The sequence below is a fragment of the Scophthalmus maximus genome, chromosome 9, assembly GCF_022379125.1.
Source record: "Scophthalmus maximus strain ysfricsl-2021 chromosome 9, ASM2237912v1, whole genome shotgun sequence".
NCBI classification, from domain to species: Eukaryota; Metazoa; Chordata; class Actinopteri; order Pleuronectiformes; family Scophthalmidae; genus Scophthalmus; species Scophthalmus maximus.
In genome coordinates, this window is record NC_061523.1 from 5,448,125 (window position 1) to 5,466,746 (window position 18,622).

The 18,622-nt window shown below is 45.7% G+C and overlaps 1 long non-coding RNA gene across 2 annotated transcripts in view; it reads right to left on the bottom strand.

The window, feature by feature from the left end:
* The window catches only part of LOC118319219, a 29,580-nt gene extending 12,912 nt beyond the window's left edge, over positions 1–16,668 (bottom strand). For both annotated transcript variants that reach the window (XR_004795923.2, XR_004795924.2), the window contains exon 1: positions 15,480–16,668. This is a non-coding gene — a long non-coding RNA (uncharacterized LOC118319219). The remainder of the gene's footprint in view (positions 1–15,479) is intronic.
* Positions 16,669–18,622: the final 1,954 nt, after the last annotated feature.

The following is an 18,622-nucleotide window of genomic DNA, read 5'->3' on the forward strand; positions in this document are numbered from 1 at the left end:
AAATACGGCAAACTCCCCTCAAACTTACAATAGATATATTATACAAATATTTATATATGGTGAATATTAGTCCTAAATGTGAGTAAATGAGTGAATTCCTCTGCGATCCTTGTCCGTCTGGTGATGTGCTTGTTTGTCACTGACAGGCAGGTCTGTGGCGAGGCAGCATCTCCACAAGGTTACATAGCACCAGGTAGTGGAGACATCTAATTGAAGGCCAAGACCTGTGTGGAAGAGAAAGCCCGAACACTCAACTCCAATCTGAACTTCAGATGTTTCTGTTTTTGTTCATGCCAAATTTTTAAAAAAGCAGTCCTCCACTCTCATTTGCTTCCCTGTCGTCCAAAACTCTTAGGACAATATACCACAGTGCTGCTCCTCTGCATGCTGAGAGACAGCCTTTGTTGCACCACATTATATCAAGAAGAGTTTATTACACTTCTAGGATTTAGCATTTAGCTTGATTGGAAATGCATTATGCACGCAACAAGGTTATTACACTGTTAGCTGAGCTTTTACATTAGCAGCTTTAACATTACGATATACCTCAGTTGCTCCAGCTAAAGGTTTGAAACACACACACACACACACACACGTGTATGATATGCAAAATAATGAATGGGGTTTGATATTGTATAGAGGTGTAAAGGACATTTCCTGTGACCTGGGTATTTGCTATGTCAGCACTGTTCTTGCAAGTGTGTGGTACCAGAATTGGACAGGGGAAATGCTATCTATACATACCAACAACATGTGGTATATATATATATATATATATATACAGTGAACAGTGTTCTTATATCCTGTCTCAGTGGGACTTGGGTGGCGCCACCAACAAATATTAAAAACACAAGTATTCCATTAAAATCCAAGTGCAAAATTCCCAAAATACCATCAATAAACTTATCCAGTGCAAATGGGCTTATTCAAGTTTTTGTTAAGCGTTATATGAGAAGATTGATACCAACGTCTTTATAATGAATAGAAAGCTATGGCTAGCAGCATGAAGACTGTATGCGGGGGGAAATAATTAGATTAATCTCAATCGCTCAAACGTGAATGGTCACCACTGGTCACCAAGAAAAAGCCAGTTGCCAGAAAACCACAACTTATATATCGATTAAACAAACCAGATGCAACATGCTGATTAGAAATCGTTGGCACTGCTTTTCTACATGCAGCCAGGCGTACTGTTCTTCCTTTTGTTTCAATTTTATCTTTTTAAGATAAGCAATTAGAAAAAAGACCTGGCTCTAGCTTCATATTTTCATATTTGATGCACAGGGATGAAACTGGAATCAATCGTAATTCAAAAAAGGGGGGGGGGGGGCACACACACACAATTCCAAAAATACAGCAGCATTGGTCTGCATCCTCTACTTCCGGATCAATGTGTTTACAGCCTTTCAGTCTTGTTTAAAATGAAAAATTTGTCACAGTTTTTGAAAACTGCCCTGACTCGATCATCCATCACCGGGGAGCGTCCGTTTGGTTTTATCAGTGTTTCTGCACTGTCATTATCTGACTGTGTTAGAGTTCAGTGTTTGCCTGTCTCTGCTGCACTATATCACACTCAGCCAACTGCCAATCAACTGACAGCCAGGATTAAAGCTGATGTATTGTGTCAGTCATCGTACAACGATTACTGATATAAACTACAGCATTTGTTTAAATTCACATAGTAAATGTTATAGCTATATAGGCTACAGTATATAATGTCACCTACATAAACGTGTGACCTCATCGATGGCTGTCATTATGTTTAACGCTGTCAAGGCCAGAGAGGAAGGAGGAACAGAATAATGTCATGATTTCCGCAGAGAGCACCAGATAAAGAGGAGAAAGTCAAAGAGTTAGAAGAAGGAAATTATCAAAAAGAAAGGAGCAATCTGTGTGGAGTAAACAGGGGGAAAAGTCGATTGGAACCATGTTCAAGGGTTCAAATGCTCTCTCCAAATATTCGTCCACTCGGAACAAGAGGTTGAGAATTGGATGAGACATTAAAGAGAATGACAGGGATGTTCACATTTCTCCTGCTGAGAGCTTAGAAGGATAGAAAGAAAGAAAAAGACACTTGGACGGAGGCAAGAGGGAATGGGAAAGTGATGTGGAGAAAGAGGACTTTCTGTTCTTAGACAACAAAGTAGATGAGTAAAGAGGCAGCCACAGCGTTGCTGTTGGACTTTCTTTCTGTAGAAAGTATCTGAATCCGGTACGCCAGCAAAGTTTTCACTGAAATATGAATTAAGTGGTGAAGGTTTCCGAATTTTTGAAAACAATGGGTCCTTGATTTTAGAACGACGCAGACAAAAGCAGCTTCTCCTTTGTCTTTGGCAAAGGCCACTGTTGAACTAAAACCTTCAGTTTTTATGTTTTTGCAAATAAACAAATGGAGTTGAGATTAGCTGCAAGAGATTCAAAAGATGACTTGAGATTTCCATGTGTCCAGCTGATCAGTCTTAAAATGAGTGGTCTTAAATGTAAACTTGATGGCCACACATGGTGGCATGCTAAAGGTCTGAGGTCAAAGCTGCATATAGTAGGCCACATGAAAAGTCAAGTTCTCTTAGCAGTTGAGGATTCGTGCAGAAGATGTCAAATGAAAGAAACCCAATGGTTTCCTATGGTTTCACTTTTAACACTATAAAGTATAAAAAGGGTGAACGCTCACTAATGACCTCGGCGAATGTATCTCTATCCCTGGTGACATTGGAGGAGGGTAAACTTCCCCCAAAATGCAACGAAGAGCAGGACAGGGCTGCTCTTCTAAAGCGACATTGTAGCGTCCGGGTGTGTTGTTGTGTCAAAGCCTGGTTTTCTCTCGGTGAAAGTGCTACACAGTGACTGCGTTCTTCGTAAACGGGGCTTTCTTTAATTTAATGTGCAGAAATCCAAAGACTGACTGTTAATCGCTAAGCTGCGATTAGTCGTCGTTGTTTCGAGACGGGTTTAGCGGAAATCTCAATTCAGAAAACGGAGCAGAACAATCTGCTGTCTGTTGAAATGTTTGGATGGCGTGGAAAGCCTAACTGGTCCAAAAAAAATCTTCCAGAAGGAAACATATTTGTACTGTTTTTTTAGCAGCATATTGAAGAATGTTTGCACACTCGCATATTGTGTTTTTCAAACAGATAAGCATTCTCCGAATAATAGCCTACACAATCGGCTGGCTGTTGAAATATCATATTTTACAGTATTTAGAAAAGCAAACGGAGCTTGATCCCGCCGTTCGGAGTGAGAGGCTGGGTGCTGCAGGGTTTCTGGCTTGTCTTCAACATATTGTCCAGTGCTTTTGCCTTGTCCCGACTAGTAGTAGTAGTGAGCCACGGAGGAAATCAGCCTCAGATTGTTCGGAGGGTTTTAATCCCCCAAAGTTATGTAGCCTACCACAGTCCCGGGCTGTGCTTCAGTCCTTCCCCACACATGGATGAACTGCTGATTGTACTTCCACTTTCAGACGGATCAAACCTAATCTAATCACAGACACAATGAAGGGGAAAGATCAGGGGGGCGGGGGGGCTGGGAGTTTTTACAGTGCTCTGGAACGTCGAGATTCCACCCACAGCTTGTCTGTTCTCATCACGGAGACACTTGCGCCGTACTTTTAAAGCTGTTAGTGTGATTGCTGTGCATAATTACATTGTGCAATGAATGACAAGCGACCCCTTTACCATATGCTAGTGGGTCTTGCACTCACATTGCAGAAAGACACTGAATTGGCATTGTTAATTGTCACGGTCCGCTAGGACCAAGACCTCTTGAGAAGACTGGTGAATTGTTTTGTTTCTTGGTGGACTTTATTATTTATGATTTCATTGATTGCCCTTCCTTGTGTGTGTGTCTCTGTTTATGTGAAGTTACTTTCTTTTGATCCCTTGCGTTTTGTCCATCTGGAGTTTGGTGTTTCCCGTTTCATTTTGCATGCACTTCCTGTTGTCCTGTGTCTAAACCAACCCTGTGATTGTCTACCCGTGTCTAATTACCTCTGCCCTCCTGTCTTTATAGTCTTTGTGCTTCCCTGTTGGTCCATCCTGCTAAGTCACGTGTCAGCGCTGTACTGTGTTTGCTCTGTTCCCTGGTTATGTTCCTGAGTGTTCCCTTATGTTTTGCCGCCTGAATTTGAGTTTAATTTTATTTATTTTCTAATCTAAAGACTAGAAGTCTGTTTTTTGTTGCTTTTTATGAAAGACCCCCTTTTTTTTTTTTTGCCAAACCGGCATTTGGGTCCTGCTCATCGAAACCGGACAGTTAATGTTGACATTTATAACATTTAATACATTTCAATTTCAACATGTTTGTCTTGCAATACACCATATTTACGCTGCAGCCATTTTCCTTTGATGACCTGCGGTACTCAAAAGCTTTTATACACAGAATAATGTCATACTGGTGCAATCCAGGTTGTTGCAAGTCGTATTCAACATAGGGAATCTGTTACCAGTGACTTGCTCCCCGACTGATATGAAGAGGAAACAAAATATGTTGATTTGTCCATGACACATCCGAAACCCTTCCAGACTTTCACTATACATTGTCTCTTCGGTCACTGGTCAGTTGGGAAGCGATTGAAATGATAAAGATTTGTCACATTCCCAATTGTTCATCCGACTTGCGACATTATTGCACTGCTGTGAGCGTGACGTCCCCTCTCTCAGACAGTTCCGTGGCCTTGCAGCTCGACACACACACACCAAACTCAACCTTGGCTTGTTATTATCCTACTGGTGTTTTTTCCCCAGACAGCCTTGTTCTCACAGGGGAGCCCCAGCGAATACAGACAGGTTACACGGAGTCCACGTCGGAGGCCCCGTGTTCAAAGACGTGTGTTTCAGTCAAGTTTCCGATGACGAGTGTTCCCTGTAGCGCGTGCAGAGGGAGGCAGTAATTACCTGGATCTCTTCAGATGCTCACACAAGATACACTAATGTGCACGTAACGCATTCAGATATAGAAACAGGCAAGCCGACGCTATACTGCTCTGCTGGGCGCTTTAATGAGAGACTGCACAGGAGACAATGTTCCTCACGGTGTAAATACTGTTTGCATGTGGTATATTAAGGTAAACATGCCTCCTCCTCATCAAACCCACACACACACAATAATCTCCTCATGTCAGTTGGCTGACTGAAAGGCCTGCACAGCTGTTTCTCTTATGCTCTCATGTACTACATTTGCATTTCTTTTCATATCCATGTCAGACACCGCCTCCTGAGTTGTACGAACCAATCAGCTTGCTTTCACGCACAGGTCTGCGCGACACAAAGCGCCTCTCCATTAGTTCGCAGATACATATATTATGTATCTTTGGAGATGCATTACTCCTGCCTTCAGTCTGCAGAAGAAAAAATGTTCTTGTACTCAGTTAGTTTATCCTCCCAGCAAGCAGCCCCCAAAGACAGCTCATTTGATTTTAAAGACATCATTTGTTTTTACTCCTGTGAAGTTAATACCATTTGACAACCTGCTTCCAAAAGTTGTTTACGTTGACTGTCAGTTTTTCATCTGTATGAATTTATAAGTGAGTGTGTTTATTCACTTTTGTATTTGTGTATATGTTTGAATAGGAACAATGGAATCATCCCAGTTTTCACCACAAATGCCCAACATCAAGGCAGCAAGTCCAAATCAAAGTGTGTGTGTGTGTGTGTGTGTGTGTGTGTGTGTGTGTGTGTGTAGAGCTGCAACAGTTAATCGATTAATGCAAGAAAAAGTAAAAATTCTCTGATCTCAGATTCTTAAATGTAAATATCTTCTCGTTTCTTTGCCCCTCTGTGACAGTAAACTGAATATATTTTGTGCGTGAGCAAAACAAAAAACTCCATCTTGGAGTTTTGGAAAACACAATCGACATTTTTCACAATTTTATGGCTTTTTTGGACCAAACAACTAATCGATTAATCGAGAAAATAATCAACAAGTTAATCGATTATGAAACTAATCCCTAGTTGCAGCCCTATGTGTGTGTGTGTGTGTGTGTGTGTGTGTGTGTGTGTGTGTGTTGTTTTTCCTTACTATATCTACATCCCCCAGATGAAATTATGAATAACATCAATTACTCACGCCAATGTTTTTAATGATTCTACTTGGGCTTAGTTCCATTTCCCCCAAACACATTCGACTGCACTCTGGGGTGTTTGACAATTTTGCCTGCATCACTTCCCCGTCAGCCCAGGCATTCCCTGTCCTTTTATGAAACCATTGGTTTGCAACATCTGCGTTTGAGTATTTTCTCTGTGTCAGTTAAGCATCGTGAGTGCTGTCTGTGTGACTTGGCGCTCTTGTCCTGCGCAAACTAAATAAGCTGCTTCCACAGTTTCAAAGGCGGCGAGATTTCTCTGCTCCTGAAAGCCTTCTTCGTGTTAAACGCCTTATTTTAAACAAACCTCATGAGCGGCTCCGACAGGCTCGGCTATGAGTCATTACAATTTTCAACCATCAGCCTGAGAGCTGCTGCCGGCTGTCTCCCTTGTGAGATAAAGCTGTCTGAGGCTGAGGCTGTTTATCACTGTGTTTGCTTAAGTGTCTTCTAACAGACAATATCACCATCGAGATAAAAGAGAAACGAAGGAGGCGCCGCACACAGATGGCCTCCCCCTCTGTAATCCACTGCCTCGCGTCAGAGGAGCGACGCTCTCCTCTCCTCTCCCCTCTCTGTCTTTGTCGGTATTTGACGCGCTCGTTCGGCGTCGCGACAGTTTCCTACCAACAAAGACGAGACAATTAGATGGGTTTACAAATGTCGAGTCAAAAATGTTTTCTGGAGTGCCAGTGACTTGTGCCGCTGAGGGAGCAGCCGCCACAGGAGTGTGCCAAGTGTCTGGCCTGCTGGTGCGCGTATGCACGGGACCACTTAACCAATGACGGTCACATTATGGGCTGCGCGACGCTGCAGTGGTTGGCGCTGTCTCCTCACAGAGAGAAGGCTCTGGGATCGGCCCAGACGGACCAGAGGCCTTCCTGTGTGGAGCTTGCATGCTCTCCCAGTGTATGCGTGTCTTCTCTCCGGGTTCTCCGGCTTCCTCCCACCAGAGCCGGCCCTAGCCCATACGGGGGCCCTAAGCAGAATTTGATTGGAGGGGGAGCCCCAGGAAGCCACTAATACTATAGTCAATGCTTGATTGTTTCGCACACCTTCTGTAAATCCAACACACCCATTGTCAATTTGATGAGTTGTAGATGTGTCGCTTACATTATACCATTCCTTTTTTGTGACACTGTCTTTATCTTTGACTTCATACGCTATTGCCTTTTCCATCAACTGACTGACAACTAAGCAGCCGCTTAGTTCGCTTATGCCTTGGGTCGGCCCTGCGACCCACTCAGGTTTAGGTTAGTTGGAGACTCTAAATCGACCAAAGATGTGAAATGTGAGAGTGAATGTTTTTTTTGTGTGTCTGAAAGTTGGTCCTGCGATTTGTTGGCTTCCTGTCCAGGGTGAACCCCGCCTCTTGCCCAATGTCAGCTGCGATTGGCTCGCGATTGAGCGCGCACACATTAGCCATTACATTGGCTAATGTAATGGCCCCCCCCCCCCCCCCCCCATGCAACTCACAACATGTCTGTACGATCTAGGCCTTGACTTTGTTGAAAATTGTATGTTGAAGAAAAATCTTGGCACAATTTCCCTTTTCCACGAGGAAAAAACCGACCTCTGTATGATTATCGTACCTCGTCCGAAGTGACCAAATATTTGCTATCTTTTGACAAGAGACTGAAAGCAGTGGGTCGTGAAAGCAAAGTTTGCCCCAAATCATTTTCTATGGGATGTGATCTATCCAAGTTCACAGTGCAAAAAAACATCTCTACCCAAAATCCCACACAGCAGCAGTGTGTTGAGACACATTAACTAACCATAACCGGGCAGATTGACACTTCTTGACACGGTCCGTGTGTGGTCTGTACTACAGCTGTCATTAAATGACATGAGTGGGGTAGAACAAGTGGAAGGGGAACAAGGTCAAGCAGCACCAAGTATTTAAAAACAAAAACGGACCAAAAAAAAACCGGATATCCCTGTTAGTATTTTATTATATTGTTCACTCGATAATTTATTCGGTTAAATGTGTAAATGGAATCAACATCATTCATCATCCAACCCTCTGTGCATTTTGCCTCTCACTCACACCACAAGGCAGAAAAGTTTAGGGCTCCTGTGCCTTGCTCAAAGACGTGGACTGGACGGGCCTGGAAAAGGAACTGCCAACCCCCCGTGACTAATGAACGACTCACTGTAGCTAAACAACATCCAACCAGTTAAGTTCAAGGTGACGTCTTCAAATGACCAGTTTGTCTTTTCGGAATAGAGAGTGGGCACGTTTGAAATGAAAATGTTTGGCATATGTGTGTGTATGTGCACAACCCTTCCTTCATTTGGGCAAGGCGCAAGATAATAGAAGGAAAAGGGAGGTTGTTCTTCGTTGAAATTTCATTTTATGAATTTGGTGTGATAGAGGAGGATAAAAATGTAATAAATGGATATCTAGCTCTATTGAATTTGGCAAGCGCTGTAATGTAATGAGGCTAAACTGCTGCAGAATCCCAGCTGAGGTCGAGGGAGCAGATAACATTTTCTTCATTGTGCTTATCACCTCAGCGAGTTCTGTGAAGCAAATCTGCCAGGTACCTGGCTGAGTGCTGTTTCACCATCAAATGTGCCGTTATCCATATCAGTGATAAGAGCTTATTAGTTTAAGAGCAGCACACGGGGCAAAGCATGCTGGGAGAGTAAAGCAGGTGAGCGCGAGTGAGATGGATGGAGGATCATTAAGAGGACAGACTTTCTCTGTGTGTGTGTGTGTGTGTGTGTGTGTGTGTGTGTGTTGTGGACTGCCCGTAGTTGCCAAGGTGACAACATCAGTGATCACAACCATTAGTCACAGATTTTTTTTGGGGGGGGGGGTTGGGGGGGTCACACCAGCACCCCGAGACTCTGAGCTCTTTACCCCACGGTCCAACCACACACAGGGCTGCTGACCAGCGTCTGCTGGGACATGGGCACTTGGACCGTTTCCGGGACTTCCCCGGTGAATCTCTCTCCGAAACCAGTGGCTAGAGGAGACACTGAGTGAGCGGGATCATTAAAGAGGGAGTGAGTCGATGACTCTCCCGCGAAAAAATGCTATGACTCACCGCCTCCCGTCTCATATGTCTCCGTGGCCCCTCGGAACCTTGTTGTGCAAAATTTCGGTTTCATGAAGGGGCTTAGGTTTCGTTTCACACCCCCGGTCTAACGAAATACAGCGTTGTGATGAATAATGAATCACAATGAGAGAACATGATTAGTGGCAGGGAAACATTCGGGAAGTGAAAGCTAAAACTGCCGCTGCTCAGAAAGCAGGGGGACGACCACCGGAGGTCAAAGGCAGGAGAGCGGGATGGTGCTTATGTAGATCATTGTAATGCCTCTTTCCGGTCACACCACTTTGTTTTTTCTCACCGTTAGTCTGTTAAACAAAAAAAGCCACTGTTCAGGAACTCATGGTTTCAAAATAAGAGCGGTCAGCCAATGTAACGCTTTTTTAGATAATCTCTGCTGTCGCAGTAGCAGCCTGTGTCTTCTCTTTTTTCACACTTTGCTCAAGTCGGGTCACGGAACGCAACCGGTGTGCTATCTGACGACGCTTGCTGCGCCCCCGAAGGCGCCGGGGAAAATCGGGGCGGAGGGACGCAGTGGATTCGAGCAAATGGAGATAATTCGAGCACAGTTTCAAGGCACTCCTCCTCGAAGGCGCGCGCGGCGTTGCACTTGGCCGAGCACACGAAATCTGTGTGAAGACCAGTGTGAAGGATGGAAAAAAGGGAAAAAGCGTGAGAGGAGAGTTTTGCTCACGCCTAGTTTCTCAGCTCCACACATCGTTTTTAGTAACGGTAGACAATTTTTGCTCTAATTTATCATTATGGAGTAAATGTTGACTGCAGGATATAATGGTTACAGAATAATGACACCAAGTGTGTTGCCTCGCTTTCACCATTCATTACTGAATAGTAAAGGAACCGACAGGTCTGGTAAAATCTGAATGGATTTTTTTTTTTGCACGGTCCATTTGTCCCTCGATGTGGGAGATTTGTCACGGTCCTCCCAATGGCCAGTCCAACTATGGAGAGTGTTACTGGATTTTGGATTCATTAGCCAAAAACAAACATCTGTGATGAATTGTCCCCTTGAGAATCTAAATAATGTTCTCTGATGGATAAGCAGTGGTGAAAATGACTATATTCTGTTATAATCAAGCGGCAGCAACATTGTTGTAATCAAGCGGCACCAACACTGCCACTGTCTTTATTTGAAGTCACATCTGATCTCTGATTTTGATCCTATTGGTAACCAGCAAACTTCTGGTCCGACAGCGTTTCAATCATTTAACAACAGAAACTTGTTTTGTTTTTTTCCCCGTTCTACACTATAGGGAAATACAGAATCAAAATGAAAAGCATTACTGACGACCAAGCATCTCCTCTACCTGCAAATTTAATCAAAGCAACTGTAAATTATACATAATATGTATTAATTATAAATGTTATCAACTCCATCAGGCCCATTCAAACTGGATCCCCCAGATTTCCTAAAATATTTCAAATGTAAAATACTATTCATACTATGGCTTGTCTGAATACTTGATGGTTACTATTTACTGAGAAGTCCATCCATATAGCCCTGCAGTGTGTCCTGCTAATGGACAGTTTTGATCATTAGTCTGTCTCAATCAATAGCTTTCCATCTTGCATTGGTCCATTTTTTAAAATGATGTGCGCCAACGCAGAGTGCCATCGCATTCATAAATTGTCTGCACTCGTCCTCACCGGTTGCTGCTTGGAATCCCGAGTTTCATTCCGTGCACGCGAATGCGGCCGCATGTGCACGCATGACGGCGTTCTCTTTTCCGAGCTGCAATTTATGTGGTCGAAACACGTTCTGTTACCTCGGTTCGGTTTTTTTTGCACAGCGCGCACACTTATCACTTTTTAAATCCAACCCCCCTCTGCTTTTTATGTAACTATGTCTGATTGTATTGTTTGTTATATTCCATTGATGTTATTTCCTGATGTAAAGCACTTTGAATACCTGCTGGTTGCTGTAAAGCGCTGTATAAATAAATGTTGAATTAATTGACTAGTTATTGGTTGACTTCCCTTGGAGAGGAGAGAAAACCCGTTTACCTGACTGCTGTTCCCGCAGTTCACTCTCTCGTTTGAGGTTTTTCTCTCTCTCTCTCTATCCTCGTGAAGGATAGTTACGCTTCATCCTCTATTATTATATTGACAATTTGCTTTGACATGAGGGGGAGGCGGGGGGGGGGCCTTGTTTAATTTGCGGGGCCCCATGCAACGTGCGTAGCGAGCGCATAGGGAGATCAGGCTCTGATTAGATCCAGACAGACTACAAAAGGCACTGCACACTAACTTCTACAGACAACTCTCTCTCCTCCGTCTAGCCATGCTCACATCACATGCGCTCCCCGCTCTCTCTCTCTCTCTCTCTCTCTCTCTCTCTCTCTCCGCTCCTCCATCATCTCCTTATCATGTGAACATAGGCTACAACTGTTTTATCTACATATTTCCACTGCAATTCTCTGCATCAACATTTAGGGAATGAACGTTCCCCGAAAGTACAACGGCATTGGATGCATTATGGATGAACTTTGCAATTCATCAGCGGATCACATGCGCTCCGAGCCATAGGTGGGGACTCTGATCCGTCGCACCACTAATGCATTCCCTAACCCGTTACCTTAACCATCACAACTAAGTGCCTAACCCCAACCCTTCCCCTAACCCTAACCTAAACCTAGATGTAACCACAGTGCTTAAAGAAGCCTTAACCCCTCAAACAGCCCTTTTCGAGTTGTAAGAATTTTATGGGTTTGAACCAAAATGTCCTCACAACCACGGAGAGACATATTTGCACACATACACCTAAGTCATTAAATCCTGTGCCAATAACATTGTTTGTGAGCTAACGGGGCTACTAGGTTTACTGCCTAAGCATACAGGCTTTTGAACACGCACACGCACACGCACACGCACACACACACACACACACCACACACACACAGCTGGGCGCGTAATGTGCCAGATGCCATTGGCTGAACGCACAGTGGGCAGAGTCGGAATGGAACCGACTCCAGCTCAGTGGCATCAGAGTAATGGATGGCACAGCGGCTCATTACATGCAAACACAACCTGGTTTGGTTGGGGTCCCCTTTTGAGGATGGGAACGTCATCCAGCGGCGGCAGAGTCACAACAAAATAGCAGCAATGCATTGGCCACAGAAGTGCAACAAGCATTGACGGCAATGCAATCAAAAGTTTTGGACGGTAAAATGTCACTTAAACCGACTCAGGACTTTCATGCGTGATCGGTTTACGGCAAAATGGCCGCAAAGAAAATGGCGATTCGATCGAACTCGATCTCATTTCCATGAACAGCCGGCTCAGGTATTATTTCAGCTAACATGTCCGCTCGCATGCCCGTCACCACGCGTACGAGTCGGCACGTCGTTGCCATGTCACTACGAGAGCAGAGTCTGTGATTCGTGTGCAGCAGTCCGTCTAATACTTGTCAAGGCGTTTCGCAGTTTGCTCGTAATTGCCCGGCGTGCCTAATTGGGCTCTTGATTTGACATTAGTCTCGCAATTTAATGAGCCGCGGCAAAAGCACATTAACCGATTATTGGCTTTTTAAAAAGTCACAAAGTTTTAAGAGCCACTGTAACTATCAGGTTTACAGGTTTGATACATGTAGGAAAACACCATAAACCCATGCAAACAAAGCAATTCAAACCTCGCCGGATGTTCTAGCGGCTGAAAGATCGCCTCACACTGCCTAGTCGCACATCATGCTGTCAGCATCACACACTCACAAAGTGTTAATGTTGTACTATTTAATATGTGCTTACATAATTCCAAGCATTGCCGCCACTTTCAGTGAGCTACATTTATCCTGCCTGACATTCAAACAGCGAGAGGAGCTTAAAAAAATCAAAGGGGGAAGATGTCGTCTTCTTTTCTTTTCTCTTTTTCGGTGAGAATAGCTTGGATAAAAAAAGGCGAGCGCATCTGAAATGTCAGTGTAAAGTGGAGGAGCGGAAGGATGGAAAAAGACAAAATGGTTGAATTTCAAAACGACAAGGCCGGAGAGTTTAGGACGAGTGCGGGGAGGAGGAGGAGGAGGAGGAGGAGGAGGAGGAGGAGGAGGAGGAGGAGGAGGGAAGAAAGGCCGGAAATAGATTCAAGAAGTGAAGAGGAGAACGAGGAGGGATACATGCAGTAGCTCAAAAAAGGAGGGAGATGGAATTGAGGAAAAAAAAAAGGGTGACAGGAAAGATTAGAGGAGGAGAAAGAGACAGGAGAACAACGGGAGAGGTGAGGAGGAAGAGGGTGCTGAAATATTGCACAAGAACAGTATAGATAGGAGGAGGGGAAAGGCTGAATACGATGGGACAGACCATCAGGACATGAGGCAGCGGCGGGCCCTGTCCTCCTCACCTGCCACCACACACACACACACACACACACACACACACACACTTCCTGCAAACTAAATAAATGCAAAAGTGCAAAAGCATAAACATATGTACAACTGCCTGTAACACACACACACACACACACACCCGCAAACTCAGTCTCAATGTTTTTCTCATCTCATTATCTCAAGTGCTTCCCTTTGATTTTCACACTCATACAAACATATTTTTGTTTCATAAACTCCGCATTCGAATTCGGTGTCGGACATTTACGTCGGTGTAGACTTTGAGTCAGCATCGCTTCGAACCTTTTGCATTTTGAATGTGGCGCACTGCAGTTGCGTTATCTAGTCTGCAGAAGGAGGCACTGAGGCCGCGCGCTGACACATCCCTCACTTGACTTCTCCTCGTCCTTTTACAAAACTCCTCTGCGCCAAACGGACTAAAGCAAATGTACCGCACCGTAAATACCCGGACTGAGACCGCTTCCGTCCGTGAAAAAAAAGAGGAAGATAAATACTGCCTTGAATTGAAAATACATAAAGGCATTAAGGGGGAACCAGCCAAACCAAAGGCTGAGGCGCTTGAAGGCTTTGAAGTGCACCGGATATATTAATCTATCCGTCGTCCTCAATGTGCAGCAGGGACCAACGAGAAAGACACAAGCAAATCAACGGAGAACACGTCCCAAAGAAAACGCTGGCAAACTTACTGAGGCCAACTTGCCGCGGTTGATTGCCCGAATGCAACTTTCGCTTTTGGCCGGGTCGTGAAGCGCCTCCAGTTCTCGCTCCGTCCTCAGCGGCAATGATCCGACCCGCTCTGCGGCGGCAACACACATTTCCCCGTAGAGGTCTCGGCAACTTTATTTCCTGGAGCACTCCTTCTCGTCTCACGTCCACTTTTGGCTCCGCGTTTCCACCTCCGAGATTGCCCCCCCCCCCTTTTTCGCTGTGTGCGCGTGAACCCCACAAACTTAGGAGGCCTGGGACCCAGGTGAATTCTGGGAGCTCATTTAAATGTGCCCGCTCTGGATCCCCCTCCATTGGGAAAGGGGTTTCCCCTCCGGCGGAAAATTTGCCGGTCCCAATCACAACCGATTATCTGACAGTGGGCGGGGTTTCATACCGTGAGGCAGAGAGAGGCAACTTTTGTACAGAACCAAGGCCGCCGCTGACGGACGAGGATTTGCTCGCAGTACCTGATATTTTTGTTCACATGTTCTCCCACAAAAAGGACAGCAATCGTTCACAGACGTCTCCTCTCTGCTCTCCTCTCTCGGAAAATCGAACGTGAACCGAGGGGCTCGGGACTCACACACATTTGAGTACTGGCTTGTCTCTTACTCTAACAAAAAGAATAGTTGCTCATCCATTTCTCTCTACTACTCTCTCTCTCTGCTTTTCTTTTCTTGACAGTTGCCATGATGCCTTTTTCGGCGATTGGCGCATAACAGCTACACGTGAGTTTCCTTCACCCTAACCCTGACCTGACAGGCTGACGACCCTGAAGCACATGTGTTGTATCTATTGGGTTATATCATGTGCGCTGAAAAATAATATATATATATATATTTTTTGTATTGATGAATAGTCTGTATGGACCTAGAGGCCGGGGGGCTGCCAGGCCGTCGTCTTTTACTATCTCCTGTTCCTTGACCTCAGTGGAAGAGGTCATGAGGTCAAGGAACAGGAGTAAAGCTATATCTGATGCACTTTGACACTTGCAGGCTCATTTTGAGAGTGTCAAATACCCCGACTTAGCTGGAACGGAAGGCCAGAGAGGAGGGGGAAACCGTGTGTGCTCACTGTGGCCGGCTCAGTTTGGACACTGACGGAGGGTTGGGACCCCCGGCAGGGAGACGCCTGGAGGGCGGAGGAGGACACCGCTGGACATCCAGTTTCATGGACAGCTGGAACAATACAGCAGCCGGGCGCAAAGAGCCAAAAGAGGGGGGGAAAGAAAAGAGAAGGCCAAAGCTTGGTGGGTCAGGCTAAAAACAGAGAGACGGTTCACCTTCGGTCTTGTTTGCGTTGCACTCCTGTGCTCTCCTCTTTATGTTTGGCGTTTCTTCTTCAGTCCCTTCCTCTTTCCGTCTCCTCGCTCAGCCCGCTGCTTCCTTTGTATCGCATTTCATAGGCGTTGGTTGCCAAGGTAACTGACATGAATTCATTTGGCCATCGATTCAGTGCTCTACTTGTTAATATTTACCCCTGCAGTCCTCAGCGCGTCTGCGTGTCCAAAGCTTTCCAAGGCTGTGCTGTCTCCGGGTGCGCATGTGTGCGTGTTTGCAACTTTTGTCAACTTGTGTGAGTCCGGCAAAATGTTTATATCAGGATTTGGGATCTTTTAAGGGTTTTTTTTCTCCGCGCAGACTTTCCAAGGTTGTCTCGAGGTGATAAGTACGTCTCCAGGAAATATAAGTAAGTCAATGTGCTGTCCTATAAAGTCACGGAGACGCGACCGTGTGTGTTTGAGAATGAGAGAGAGAGACAGAAAGTACACGTGCTTCCATCTTTGTGGGGACCAGTTTGCGTGATATTCCTTATGGAGTGACGACATTTTGGTTCGTCCTCACTTTCTGAAACATCTTCGAATGGCCACTCTGGGGTTCAGACGTGGTTTCCGGGTCCAGGTTAGAATCAGTTGTGATTGTAAAGATTATGGTGATTAAGGGCTGGGGAATGAAAAGGGAAATGAAAGTGCGCAAGTGTGTGTGTGTTTGTGTGTGTGTGTGTGTGTGTGTGTTTGTGTGTGTGTGTGTGTGTGTGTGCGTGTGTGCGTGTGTGTGTGTGTGTGTGTGTGTGTGCGTGTGTGTGTGTGTGTGTGCCTGCGTGCGCGCCTGTTTCATTGTTTCTGCAGAGAGAATTGAAACTTTATAGAGAGAGAGAGGGTGAGAGATGAAAAGAGGTATGGAGTACGACACGGAATATTTAGGACCAACAAGCACGCACGCACGTACACACACACACACGCACACACACACACATGAGAGTGACCCATGAGAGTCACACTGTTTCACTGCACAGTATACATTACACACAGTATGTGGAGTGATATGACACAGATCATTCACACGCTCTGCTCTCACTCCTCTCCACACACACACACACACACACACGCACACACACACCTGACTTCATTATCTGCGATGGGGATGTCAGCAGCAGCAGCAGCAGCAGCAGCAGCAGCAGCAGCAGCAGCAGCAGCAGCAGCAGCAGCAGCAGCAGCAGCAGCAGCAGCAACCATGGTAACAAGTCGACTGCTGAGATTCACAGCCACTTCACACCAACGCATCATTAATGTCATTTAACTCGCCCCTCGGTGACACTCTCTCTCTCCCAGTCTGTTTTCGTCTTTCACCCCCCAACACCCCCTCCCGTCTCTCCCGCTTTCTTCTCACACGCCCCACCTTCACCCCCCCCCACCACACACACACACACACAAACACACACACACTCCTCCTCCTGTGCTTTGCTTTTCCTTCCCCACCCATTTATCTCACGCTATCTCTCTCCCCCTGAGTCCGATTTTTAACACAGGGCTTTGCTGATGACTCACAAATACCTGGTTGCTCCTGGTGCGTGCGTGTGTGTGTGTGTGTGTGTGTGTGTGTGTGTGTGTGTGTGTGTGTGTGCGTCAGGCTGCAACACCGCAGTGAGCAGCTGCACTGGAGTCACCTCACTGACAGTGACGCATGTATTCTCACTGTGTGCATCAAAAGTCCGCTGCAACTCATCAGCATTATAAAATATGCAGTGGAAAAAGGATCCACTCATTAGAAATGAACGCGCGTCCATTCGGCAACAGTCCGTGGGAATCTCACACTCGCATGTTTAATGCATTCGGCCGCATTCCTGCAGGGCCTCTACACGTCGCCGACAGAATATATATTTCCCTCCTCCAAACATTCAGCTCTGTGTTGAGACCATCGCACCGACGCTGAGACAGGACATACGGAGAGAAACACACCGATGCAAAGTACGAACGTGCGATCCAGGCAGTAAAAGAGCACTAAAGGCCTGTACCTGAATTTGTCAACTTGTGGGTTGAAGGTCTGCGGCAAAGTAGGAAAACACACCATTTTCTTACACCAGCAATCGACGTAGTGAGCGTATTCTCTTTTTGCACTTTGAGCCCTTGTCAACTGCAATACCTCCGGTCGATTCACGTGTCTGTGGAAGACTGCGAGAGTTTCCCCGACGAGAGAGACAGAGGAGACGAAAAAGAAGAAGATGGGTGGTCCATAGAGGAATTGGAAAACGGAGTGACACTGCCATCTGCTGCTCACGAGCGGAACAGCAGTTGTTCGGCAGAGAATCCCTTTTTCGGTTGTGAGGTGGTGCATTGTCGTGGAGGCGGGGCAGCCAAACAAGTGGACCTCATGTGAAAGTGTTTCCCCGCCGTACGACATTTTCACCCAGCGAGCTAGATACCAGGTGAGGTCCCAAACTGCTTTTAATCCAATGGTTTAATCAGTCTTACAAGTAGATCATCTGCGGGCCCTGAAGCCGTGGGGCTCATCTTTGTCTCTGGCTGCCTTGCTGTTGCACACTATCTCGACTTTCTCAATCACTCATATTCCTCCATTTTGCCAAAAGACCGCTGACAGGGGAATGTGCCAGGTCGCCAACTTGCATTTGGCTTTTTTTTTTTGTAGCCCGCAATCGCTCCGAAAAAAATCCATTCGTAAATAAGTAAAGGGTGTACATATGGAGAATGTGAAGCACGATTCGTCTAACGGACATGGCAACGAGCACAACGTCAAACAACACGCAGACAACTGTGACCTGCGCCGTTCACGTACTATTGGAAAACACACGCGAAAATGCTGCCATGAGAATAAAAAAAAAAGAAAGAGCTCAGCACTTTGAAATGAATTCTAACCTCCAGCAGCCGGCATGATGAATGTCCCCCGTGTTCCCACAGTGCTATGAAGCCGGCCTGGTCCCCGCTGGGCTGGACTTGGAACAGAAGCATTGGGCACCGCTCTGTTTTCTAAAAGCTCTACAAAACCCCTTTTTTTTTTCTGCTAGAGCTCCAAAACCAATGTAACGGGGTGATTTCTTTTCCCCCATTACAGAGCATCATACTGTGCCAGAGCAGCTCTGGACACATTGTATCTGTTGTTCAGGGAGGAACAAAATAAAAGAGTACAG